Source organism: Nelusetta ayraudi, unplaced genomic scaffold, assembly GCF_046127955.1.
Source record: "Nelusetta ayraudi isolate G7.1 ecotype Tasmania unplaced genomic scaffold, CSIRO-AGI_Nayr_v1 ptg000071l, whole genome shotgun sequence".
NCBI lineage: Eukaryota > Metazoa > Chordata > Actinopteri > Tetraodontiformes > Monacanthidae > Nelusetta > Nelusetta ayraudi.
The window spans coordinates 700,943-712,394 of record NW_027466121.1 but is presented as its reverse complement, the minus strand read 5'-3'; positions in this window follow the sequence as shown (position 1 = coordinate 712,394).

Below are 11,452 nucleotides of genomic sequence, written 5' to 3'. Positions count from 1 at the left end.
ACAGGTTGTATACACTGAAGTATCTCATTGAGTTTTCAACCAATAAGCCCTGATCCTTATTAAAACAATAAGGAACGGCTAATATTGCTAATCCTTCATTAGCATGATGAACGAGGTGGCTACCTCTCTTGTTGAAATTGACAGCAAAATCACTTTCCAAGTATTCATTTAACTCACTTTCTGAACCCTGCAGAGACAGGAAGTTGACCCCGTTGAAAGCCGTCTCGTCCTTTTTCACTGGGAGTTTTTGCGTCATGATTCCCAGGTGACACGCACCAATAAGCGATTTCAATATGAAATCGAACTTAAGCGGCTTAACACGTCTTTTTAGGGGGTTCAGTTGTAAACGATTTAAAGCCCCCTCGAAGTTGCGCCGACACATCTGACAGGTCCGGGATGAAAAACAGGATTCAGCTGTTTCATATCGTTATAATCCGAGTCTGTTTTTTGAGCCACTCAAAACACATAAACATGCCCGTGTGCTCGCATCGCGCGGCGCCAACAAACTGTAGAAAACACCACACTCGCTGAGCGCAGTTTGGAAATTTTTACCTCTGCTAGCCTGTCAAGATGAATGTTGTTTTAATCAGTGCAGTTGCAACGATTGCCGAACGCTCTCTGTGATGACATTATGTTGCATGTCACTGGGAATGTGGTTTGCCCTGCCCTGCCTTGCCTACTTTTCTTTTCTCTGACTGCGTTTGCATTGACTCCTCATGTTTTTGTGCACCTAAACATCGTGTCTCAATTTGAGGGGGAACAAAAAAACCATTCAACTCTATCCAAGTTCTGACAAACCCACTTTTGCAACCTGGATAGCTTTGGGGGAAAGCAGGATACTGTATATGTATTCATACACCTTCAGACGGTCGACTACTTGTGCAGCCCGGCTCCAGCCAAATGACAGTATTGCTGCACCAGAACTCCTCCAGACAGACACACTAACAAGGACTCAGGCTGAATCCATTTTTTTAATGGACATTTTACGCTTGTCTTTTAATCACCTCTTATGTGATTTTACTGGATGTATTGTTTTTCCTTGATTCTTGAGCCATGATAAAATAATGATGATTTGCATTTGACTTTTTTTGCTTTAAAACTGTTTGCAGATATTTTTATTTCATTCTACAGACAATGACATTGTATTTTCCTGAGCCCCAAGATGTAAACAGGATGAGGGTCACAGCTCAGTTAAATGATTCCAGTTTTTTAACATGGCATCATCTTCCTGATTCCAATCCAAATCAGGATTACTGCCAACGCAGTGTTGGCAGTTGGTTGATTGGAGCAACTTTAATAGTCTGCCTACCTAAAAATATGTGCCAATTACACTTTGCTGGCGGTCAAATATTTACAAAAAAAAAAGCTAAAATTTACTTTAATTTCTGCAAACCTGGAAGTAGGAACACATTTGGGTTGTGACTCTGCAGGTTTACGCTACAGACTATTTTTAAATTGTGTAAAATAAGTTTAGCTACTTGAGTGCCTTTACAGAATCTTTGTTCTGCAGTCTCCACGTGCACAGGCAGAACCATATCAGCATGCCATGTACATTATGTTTCCTGCCTCAGCGCAACATGTCAGACCGAGCGGCATTGTGTGGTCCCCAGAGTCTGGAACCGCTGTGCTGGAAATTACTGTGATGGAGGCAGTTAGTGCAGAAATTAGACACTGCTGTTTAGGCTGCATGTGGGGAATTTACCAGCACTATTGTACTCTGAGCACACAGGGAGATGTGAAGGGGTTCACAAAGACGTTGTCGTCTGAAGGGGCTTTATTGCCGCCTCAGAACGATGCATCCACTGCAGTGACCCCTCATGGCGTGGAAACGTTTGTCCGGGGGGAGGTCTTTCAAGCAGGAAAGCAACGGAGGAGTTTCCACCTTCCTATTTAATGTGCATTTCTGAGAATCACATAAAAAAAAGAGTAATGGAGGTGCAAACATTTGGGCGGGAAAAGTAAAATCCAGAAAGTGTATATATAGAGGGTTATTTTGTGCAGCATGATCAGTACCGATAGCAACTAATGTGTGTGAATTAATGATAAAACAAAGACAGAAAATACAAAACAAAAACCACGAACCTTCGCCCAGCTTGTCAAGTAAGATGTTGCCATGGCAACTTCTTGTTATATTTTTGGTTTGTAAACTCTACTTCTGTTTTTTGGAATGTTGCTTATTCCACCCATATATGCTGCTATACACAAACAGCATAGTTTATCTGCTCCAACCTCTTCATGGAAACATTTCTCCGTATTTCTTGGCTTGGATTTATATCCACTTCCCTGCCAGGTATTCAGAGCGCCTACACTGAAAACCATTATTCATTCACACTACATTCGTACTGGTGGTGGTAGCAACAGCTGCCCAGCCGCAGACTGATGAAAGTGTGGTTGCCAGTCCGCGATAAAACGCCCTGCCGATCACCACCGAACGAGATAATATGTGTAAAGTGCCTTCTCCAAGCACGCAATGACAGAGACAAAGACGCAGCCGGGTTCAAACTGCCAACCCTTTGGTTATTGGATGACCCGCTGCTGTAGAATTCAAAAGCTATTCCTTAATATTTAAATGCAAAGCAGGCAATTATCAGCTCCCTTTCTTACGAGCCTAATCACTACGGACCTGGACGCTTCGCTCAAGCCTGTAATGCTACAACTCTATAATCGTGCAGCACTGAGGCCGGTTTGACAAAGGAGGAACCCTAAATCACAGCCCATGTGGGAGCTCTCACCTCTCTGCACCATTGCATCATGTCCATAACTCAGCACTCCCACGCAGCGATAGGCCCAGCCGTCTTCGGGGACACAAGACCCTGGAAGACCCGCCGCAATCCACCAGAGGAAGTTCAGCTTCTCGCCCGGCAGGTGTGGAAAGAGCACGCCCCCAGATGTAACCGCTTATGGGGCAATTATGTGACAAGGAGAATCCCCTTTGGGTCCGAGGAACTTTCCCCTCTTTGCTCAGTAATCCTGATATCTGTCGCTCTCCTGCGACCGGGGCCTGCGGTCATGGAAAGCGATCAGCTGTATTGTTTCTGCAGAAAACTGGCAGATGGCTAGAGGTGACCTTATTGGGTTATGAATGGCGGCCGCACAATCTGATTAATCATAATACAGTTTTAATATCAGCAGTAATTTGCGGTGGCGGGAGGTTGGGGGCGCAGGGGGGGGATCGACTATCTATGAACCCTTCAGCTGCGTGGTTGATTTGCAGCAGCTTGGCCATCTTGAATGCATTACGGCAAATTCCGCGCAATGAAGCGCATGAGGCTGCGGGCTTTAAAAATGACGGATGGATACACATTGAGAAATATTTGACCTGACCATCAGAGGTTCTACCTAAACCGGTATGGTCTGAATGTACTGTACTTAAATCAGCGAAGTCAAAAAGCTCTCACATCCATGAGCAAAGTCTTACCGATGATTCTCGCTCCTTGTTCGGCTCCCGTAGAGTCGAGTGAGTTGACTTTACCAGGCACAAAGGACACACTCATCTCATTTTGCGATAAACTTTCATTTTTATCAATCTAATCTAAATATGATCAAATTAAACTACCTTTTTGCACCAAATAAAACCTATTTCCAGGGCAGAAACCAAAGTCCTCAATCCCGATCACTTGTCAATCATTCCAAAGCTGGTCTTCACTAGGGCCAAAACTTTATGCTTTTGATACATTCCTAAATTCCTTGAAACAAAATCAAAAGTATTAAAGTCAGAGGCAGTGATGTATCGCTGCAGTATAACTTTTTTATTTCCTCAGGTGCAGTACAAACTGAACGGACGGTAATTTAAAATCCATATATATTATTATCTGGTATTGATATAGAGTTTAGTTTTCCATTTTGGGCTGCAGATCATTGTTTGTTTACAGCTTCTTAAGTTCTTAATTTGATGCACAGTCCAGAGGGTGAGAGGGATTTAATGTAAAATAAGGACCCCAATATTTTGGTTGATTAAAAACAGACAACATTCAGAAACTATTTTTGGAACCAGGAATGTCAGAACCCATTTTCATATCGGTCTATTCAGTAAATATTGGAAAGGAACCTAAAACAAATAAATAAACAATTATCAAAAAAATACATATATATCCTGTCTTATTTTAGAAGGACCTTTGAACAGCATGTGTTGCAGCAACAAAGAAATGTGATGGAAAAGTACAAAGAAGCCAAGACACATAAACGTCAATAGTGAGTTTCTGCCATCTGCTGAGCTCAAATTTATCTACTGGTAGAACACTGATGTCAGTTCACTTGAAATGCGGTTATGAATGAAAATAGATTAGAATAAAGTGTTAGATCTTTTCAACTGGGCTGCGATACTTGAGTGTTGATGTGAAGAATCGTGTCTTCCTCAAGGGAGACATAAAACCGCTTGACACAAATAATAACACAACCCTGGACAGACACATTTTCGACAGCAGCAGCCAAATCCTGTTGGGAAAAAAAAATATGATTTAATAATCACGATCAGGAATCAAAGAACCAAATGCTGGAGGGGGCTGCTGCGGATGCTTTACACCATCCTCTTCTGAATAAGCTCGCTTGTGCAAACTCTGAACATGGTTCTGATTTTCTTGGAGGCTCAGACAAAACACATCACTGGCCCTCTAATAAGAATCCATCTTCTGCAGAGTGGAGAAGCCTTACGTCTTTGCACTTGACTGTGTTTTGGTTGGGCCAAAGGCCAGTTTGTAAATCGAGATTAAACCCTGAAGTGTGATGACCTCCAACAAACACTGCCTTGAGGCTGCCTGCACCACATTTTCCCCATTAACAACAGCTTTAGAGAACTCTCTTCTGTCTTCCAGAATTTATTTTTCTCGTTAACGTTTGTAAAATATTGGGCTACTATCTATCGATCTACTCAACAAGGTTTTATTGTGTGTCATGTTCCAGGAATCTGGTTTAGTGGTAATGGATTGGGTTTGAGTATGGTCTAAGTCTATGAAAGTTTGGACGCCTTTCTTTCTTGTTTTATTACAACACTTCACACAATATACAACAACAACACTGGCCTGGCTCTAGAAAAAGCTAGAATGCTATATCATTTCAGAAGGGGTGAGAAGAGACAAACATAGCACAGCCAGCAAGGGACCGGGCAAAGAATAAACCAAAGAACCAAAATAAACGGTTTCAAAACTATTGTTTCAAAAGACAAAAACTTCTGACACATTATGAAATATGGCGTCTAACAATTATGGAGCTGCAATTCAGAACTATGAATGCTGTGCACATAGATTTTATTTAAGTTTAGTTAAATTAAGCCAGAATGTGCTTATATTGAGTGTCTGAAGTAATTGCCGATACATTGCCACTTAGCAAGAAAACAACCAAAAAACAATTCAATGTCAGTTGTTTGGATTTTCAAGGTGTATGCATGAAGTTGGTTTGGTATTTGTAATATATAGTAGGGGACCCACGTGTAGCATTGTGATCCGTGGGAAGAAGGACGTCAAGGGAATATCTTGCAGCAGAAAAGTCTAAATAGATTATGAAGAAACCCACATTTCCACCCCATGAAAAAAGAGAGCTGTTTTTAACCACAAACAGAACCACAGCATGTGTTTCAACACATCATTTGCTCCCAATTCTGAACACTGCGCTAAATGTGTACGTCTCCAGCTGGAATCATGCAATCAAAGCCCTTTTATGGAAAATCTGAGTAAGTGTCCTAAAAAGACATTTCTTCATGTGGGGATGTAATGAATTATGAGACAAGCCCAGGAGGAAGCGTCAAACAATTGAGGAGTCTGCCATTCCTGTGCTGGAATCATTTTAGTACTTAAGTCATGTTTATTATATTTCACACGCAAATCCTCACAGTCCTCGGCCCGAAAACCAGCTGGTTGGTGTGGCCGTTGGCCGAGTGAGTGAGCATCACTGACAGACCTCAGTGACCTCAAATGTGTTATTTAGATCAGTCCAAAGAAAGGTAACATTATCAGTCAGGTGCAATGAAGAGTGGGATATGGATAAGCTCTATGCTGAATGACAAACCAGGCAACCAAGGTTAACAGACTTCCTAACCCTTCCTCCTTTTCCTCTTTCCTCCATAGCTAGATGACAGCTGCATTTGTCTGAGCTGAAAAATAAGGACTAATATACAATATTACATGTCAAAAAGAGCGTTAAATCAAACGTCTGGGCTTAAGACGCAGCCTTGAGGAACGCCAAGCTGATACAAATATGTCACTGTGGGACTTCAGACTTAGGATCCTATTGAAGAGTACTTGTTTGTGCCAACTTTGCTGATTTTATATGCACAGAAGACGCTGTCTTTCCACATAAAATATTACAAAAGCAAGATACTGGATATCTGTATTCACAGGTTAAAAGTAAGACCTATAAATTTAAATTAAAAGCGATGGAACAAATTTATTTATGTAAAAGACAATGTAAAAGATCAACCACAAATCAGAAAGAAAACTGTGACTCAGAATCAGCAGGCAAATGATTTGCTTTTGATGCATATACAGTTTAAGTCCTACGTGGTTAATTTTGTTTGCCTCTAAAGCTTTGTATCCATGCAAGGCTATTCAGCCTCCAGATACAGAAAAAACATGTCCAAACAAACAGGTCAGACTCTTCTCTGGGGAAAACATTCCAGAATCCGTCTTAAGGTGAGAGAAAAAACAAGGTCAAATCCAAGGGGAGATTGAGGATGAATTGCGTCATGGATCTCTTTCTCTCACAACAAAAGAAAGTTGATTTGTACTTGGGGCAATGGTCCAAGGTAATACAGACGATCAGACCCGATTATCACCCGACAGTGTCCGATAAGTTCAGCAGATGAGCTTCTCATGGGGTTTAATTTCCAATGCATTCAGATGTTGCACATTTCCGCCACTCTCTCCACCTACGCAGACAGGCAATAAAACACAAAGGAACTATTCACATGTGGTTCTTTATTATTTTGGACTTCAGCTATGAGTTTGGAACAGTTGAGAGATTACAGAGTTCAAAAGCGAATTTTCCTGCTACGCCTCAGTAGGAACAAGAATGCATTCCATACCGTCACCGATGCAAGACATTAAGAGAAAAATTAAGACGTTGGAAATCGGCATATTTATGCCACATGAATCATAACTGTACTTTTCTGAAACACCTGTTTCTAGCAATGAATAATAAAGCAATATGCAAAGAGATTCTTCTCTGTCTCTGGCTCTATCTGTAACCCTTGTCTCTTGTTAAAGCCGTGCACTTTTCAACAGCAGCATTTTTATAAAACGTTTAAAACGTTTACACTTTTTCCTCATTGTATTGAAACTTGTACAGCAGTTAAGTCAAGCCTCTGTATAAATAATTTAGGACAGGCATTGACTATTTGTCATAACAGAGTATATTTTGGACTGAAATGATCCACATAGATGGTAACGACAAGACAAGAAGTGCCTGTATCTGGTAAACCCAGACAAGCATCACTGCAAACCAAAACATTGCCCTCCTCGGGGGGTTTATAAAAAGCCGCGTTGTTTTTAGTGTTTCCATCCGAGAAGAATTGGCATCAAATTTACTGGCTTTTACACCCAGTGACTGACAGTAAACATTTTTTTTTTTTAAAGATCAGCCCACACATCATCTTTAAATCCTGTTTTGGATATGATGAGAAATAATGACTCACAGAAATATCCAAGTTCCAAAGTTGGTGCATTTATTAAGGGTGTTTGGTAAGTTTTCCTTCCTTGAAAGCTCCCAACAATCAAAGCTAAGACCAATTACTTGTCTCCAAGGCCAGTGGGGAAAAGTATCAACGTCAGCTCTGGAACATAATCGCTGCTTGTCGTTGGGGAGAGAAAAAAAAAGATGATTAGCTTTCAAAATCTCAAAATCTCTTTAAATCCTCTGAAAATCATGCAAGCAGTAGGGGAAAGAAAATATGTTTGGATCTGTTTATACCACGCAAGCGCTCCTTTCAAAATATTTGTAATCCATATTCATGGCTGACTTCATGTTGGCGTGTGAGAAACAGAACACAACAGCAAATACACATGGTTGATTAACCCTGAGAATGAATGAATCACACTGAGGGAACTGAAGACTGTCCAGTTTGTAAAAACAGGCGGATAATCAGCTCACATATTGACAAAATGTCAACACACTTTATGAAATGGACAAGACCTTCCATGTTGTCCTGAATGAACTTCATCACTTGGATCCTTGGGAATATTTTGGATGAAAACAAAGAGGGTCAGCGTGCAACAAACAAGTAACTAAGTTGTGATGTTGAACAGATGTGACAGTGGCGGTCCTGTCACTATGCCTCCAATTGATCCTCTGCGCCTTGCCACACAAAGAAGGAAGTAGCTATTGAACAGTTATATATGCAGTTAAGGTTAGCATGGCTCGTAGCGATGCTTTAATCATGCACGCTTTTGCATCTGAGGATTTTGCATTTAAAGAATCAATAAAGAATCTTGCAGTAATCAGTCAACCGTTTTTTTTGAGCGAGCTGGTCAAAATCATCATCATTTGCTGGAGAAGATCAGATTTGATTCATGCTTTCTATCTTTATTTCTTTTTAAATCCGAAACAACAACAACTGGAAACACATGGTGTGATGGAACAAAAAGCAAGATGAATGCTCTGCCTCTCAAAAGAGCAATTTACTTCAACATGCCTTTCTGTTTATTTATTAAAGTGAGCATAGCTGGTCAGTGCAGTTCGGAGGGATCGGGTGAATTTTCACCAAAATCTCATGGTCTTAGATTCAGCCATTGATTGGGGTTGCGCAGTTTGGGAACTGTTGATCATCTTCCCTCCACCTGTGAATTCAAAACAGAAACAGACACTAAATTGTACCAAGGACGCTATTATTCATTTCATTATTAAGCTCATTATAAGGGGTTAAGCTAACTGACACACATGAGTCGAACCCCTGTTCTCTGTTTGTGTTTACAGGAAAGGAGGCTGCAGAAAGGAAAGCAGAGCTACTATATCATAAAAAGTGGACAGCGAGTGGAAAATGTCAGTTTTGGCAAGTAGGAAGTTCTCTCTCTCTCTCGTTTTTATTTTTTTTTAACCTACTCCATTATGTAAGGTACGTAATGACAGCTTCATGTGGGTTTTATACACAGCAGTCCCTTACACTTTAAAACAGAGCTAGATTGAGCTCAGGACTTGGCCGTCACGGAGTCTTTCTTTGTTCCAAGAAGAGCAAGTGTGTCCTCCAAAGTTCACTTTCTTGTCTAAATATGATGATAATCCTTTCCAGAAAAAAAGAGACGCTACATACTGTAATTCCTGATCTCTTTAAATCAAAGACATGATTCCTCAGCTGATGTTGACTGAGTGATGTCACAACTGTCTTTGTCAAACTTTAACTACGCCGACGATGCTCACACGCAGCAAAGAAGGCCATCGGTTCAACCAGACACCCACAATCTGATTACTGCCCGCTTCTGCTTTAGTTTCTTCTCAGCTTGAATAATTATTTTTGCCAAAAACTAGAACTTGCCTGAAAGCCATCTCCAAAATGTTTCTACTTCAGGCAACATTCAGAGATGATTAATAAAATGAGCAGAACCAGTGGGACAGTGCCATTGACAAATCTGAAGCAGAAATCAAAAGCTTGCATCAAGTCAACTATCAGACTTTCGACTGCTTCATAGTTTGGTGATTTTTTTTGGAAGAACGCCTTGAAAGCTTGACAAACATTGCCAATGTTCACTATTCCCTCCTTGAGGTCAGATGTTGAGTGTTTGAATGATGATATTCAATACTCACATTGGCACAAAAGAATGATCTGTCACACGCCTGTCAGTCTTGCCTGCTGGGTTCAGTGTGCCCTTGGCTGGCGCGCAGCACCTGCGTTCTCTCTGCCATCACTGCTGCATATAAGCCCTGGTCCCACACACACTCGTTGCCAGGTTGTCCGCTAACTCTGTTATGACCTTCCAGCGGTTCCTGTTCTGCCTGCCTGCCTGCCCGCCCGCCCGCCCGATCCCGATCCCGACCTGTTTTCTGCCCCCGACCTGCGTTCCTGTCCTGGTAACCCGACCTCGCTACTGTTTCCGACCACAAGCCTGTTTCTCCTGCCCTGCTGCTGCCGACCTGGAAAGCCTTGGAAACAAACCCTCGATCTCCGCCCCGGACATCCGACCCGCCTTTCGTCCCCGACCAGCCTGCTCGGCCGCCGTCCCGGAGAATCCACCCGCCTTTCGTCCCTGACCACGAGCGTTAGCCTACTGTTGCTAACTGTCACAAATAAATCCTCTTTCCTTACCCATCTGCTGTTGCATGTGGATCCTTACATGACACGTGACATGATCATTGACATGAAACTGGTGGTTTCTGCTCTGTCACTCACACACTTAACTAAATTAATCCGACACAACGTGATGCTTTCTGGACAAACCTAACCCTTAAAGTCACAATCGATGCTGTGCAGTGCTCTTTTTTTTTGTTGACTGGAGGTGAATATGCCTGAATTTGGAAAAAGAAATGAGAATTTTAATGCCCAAGTGGAAAATGCTCAAAAATAAAAAACAGATTATGGATCTTCTCAATTCCGAAAACATCTGTTTGCGTCATTGCCAGAGGCTCCTCTGTAACGAAGGAAAAGTAACCGCTGCAGTTTTTGAAATTGAAACAGTCTCAAGGGCTCGTTGTTTGGAAAGTGAACACAACATTTCTCGTGATATTACATCACAGCCATAGGTGCTCACGCGGTGTTGCTGTAGAGCAGCTCAAGTGACAGTGTGCAGAGCCGCGCTTGTCTGGGGTTCGCGTTCATGACCCGAACATCACCGCTTCAAACTGGCGTTCCCACGTGTGAGCTGTGTGAAACGAATCTAATGTTAAACTTGTGTTTCCGTAAATCCGCACAGACAACCGGTGGCCACCTTTTCAGACTGTCCGCAACCAGTACCATATTCGTTCATACACGGCCCGCAACCGAGGAACATCTAGAACTCCTCCAAGATGTAGGCACAATTATCAGATTTAATGTGATGGCAGGCAGGAGCGACTGCAAAGTGGGTCTGCCTTGAGACAGACACTTGTGGCGCCTCCCATTTCACCTTACATCCTGACCAGGATGGGTGGGACTCGGTGTCTGCTATTGCACTCTTTCACAATGAGGCCACTGAAAATGGGGCTATATTAGCGTGAGCTGGAAAAGGTCTCGCCTCTGGATTCGAAAGAACCGAGGTTTGCAGCTGAGCACAACAGCTCTTCAGGGGTTTTGGTGCATAAAAATAGATCCACGTTCGGGATCATAAAGCGTAACGCTTCAAATGACCCGAGAGGCCTGGACAATCCATAATGTGGCTGTGCATCTGCGATGCAGTTTTACTGCAAATCCCGCTGACCTTTAGAAACCCGTGGCTGTGCTTTGGCAGCTTAAACGTCTTGCAGTTCAAACGTCAGATATTTCAGTCTACAAACTTCCACGATACCTCAAATTTGTCTCACTAAAGAAATGACAGAAACATGCAGCTCATCTAACAAC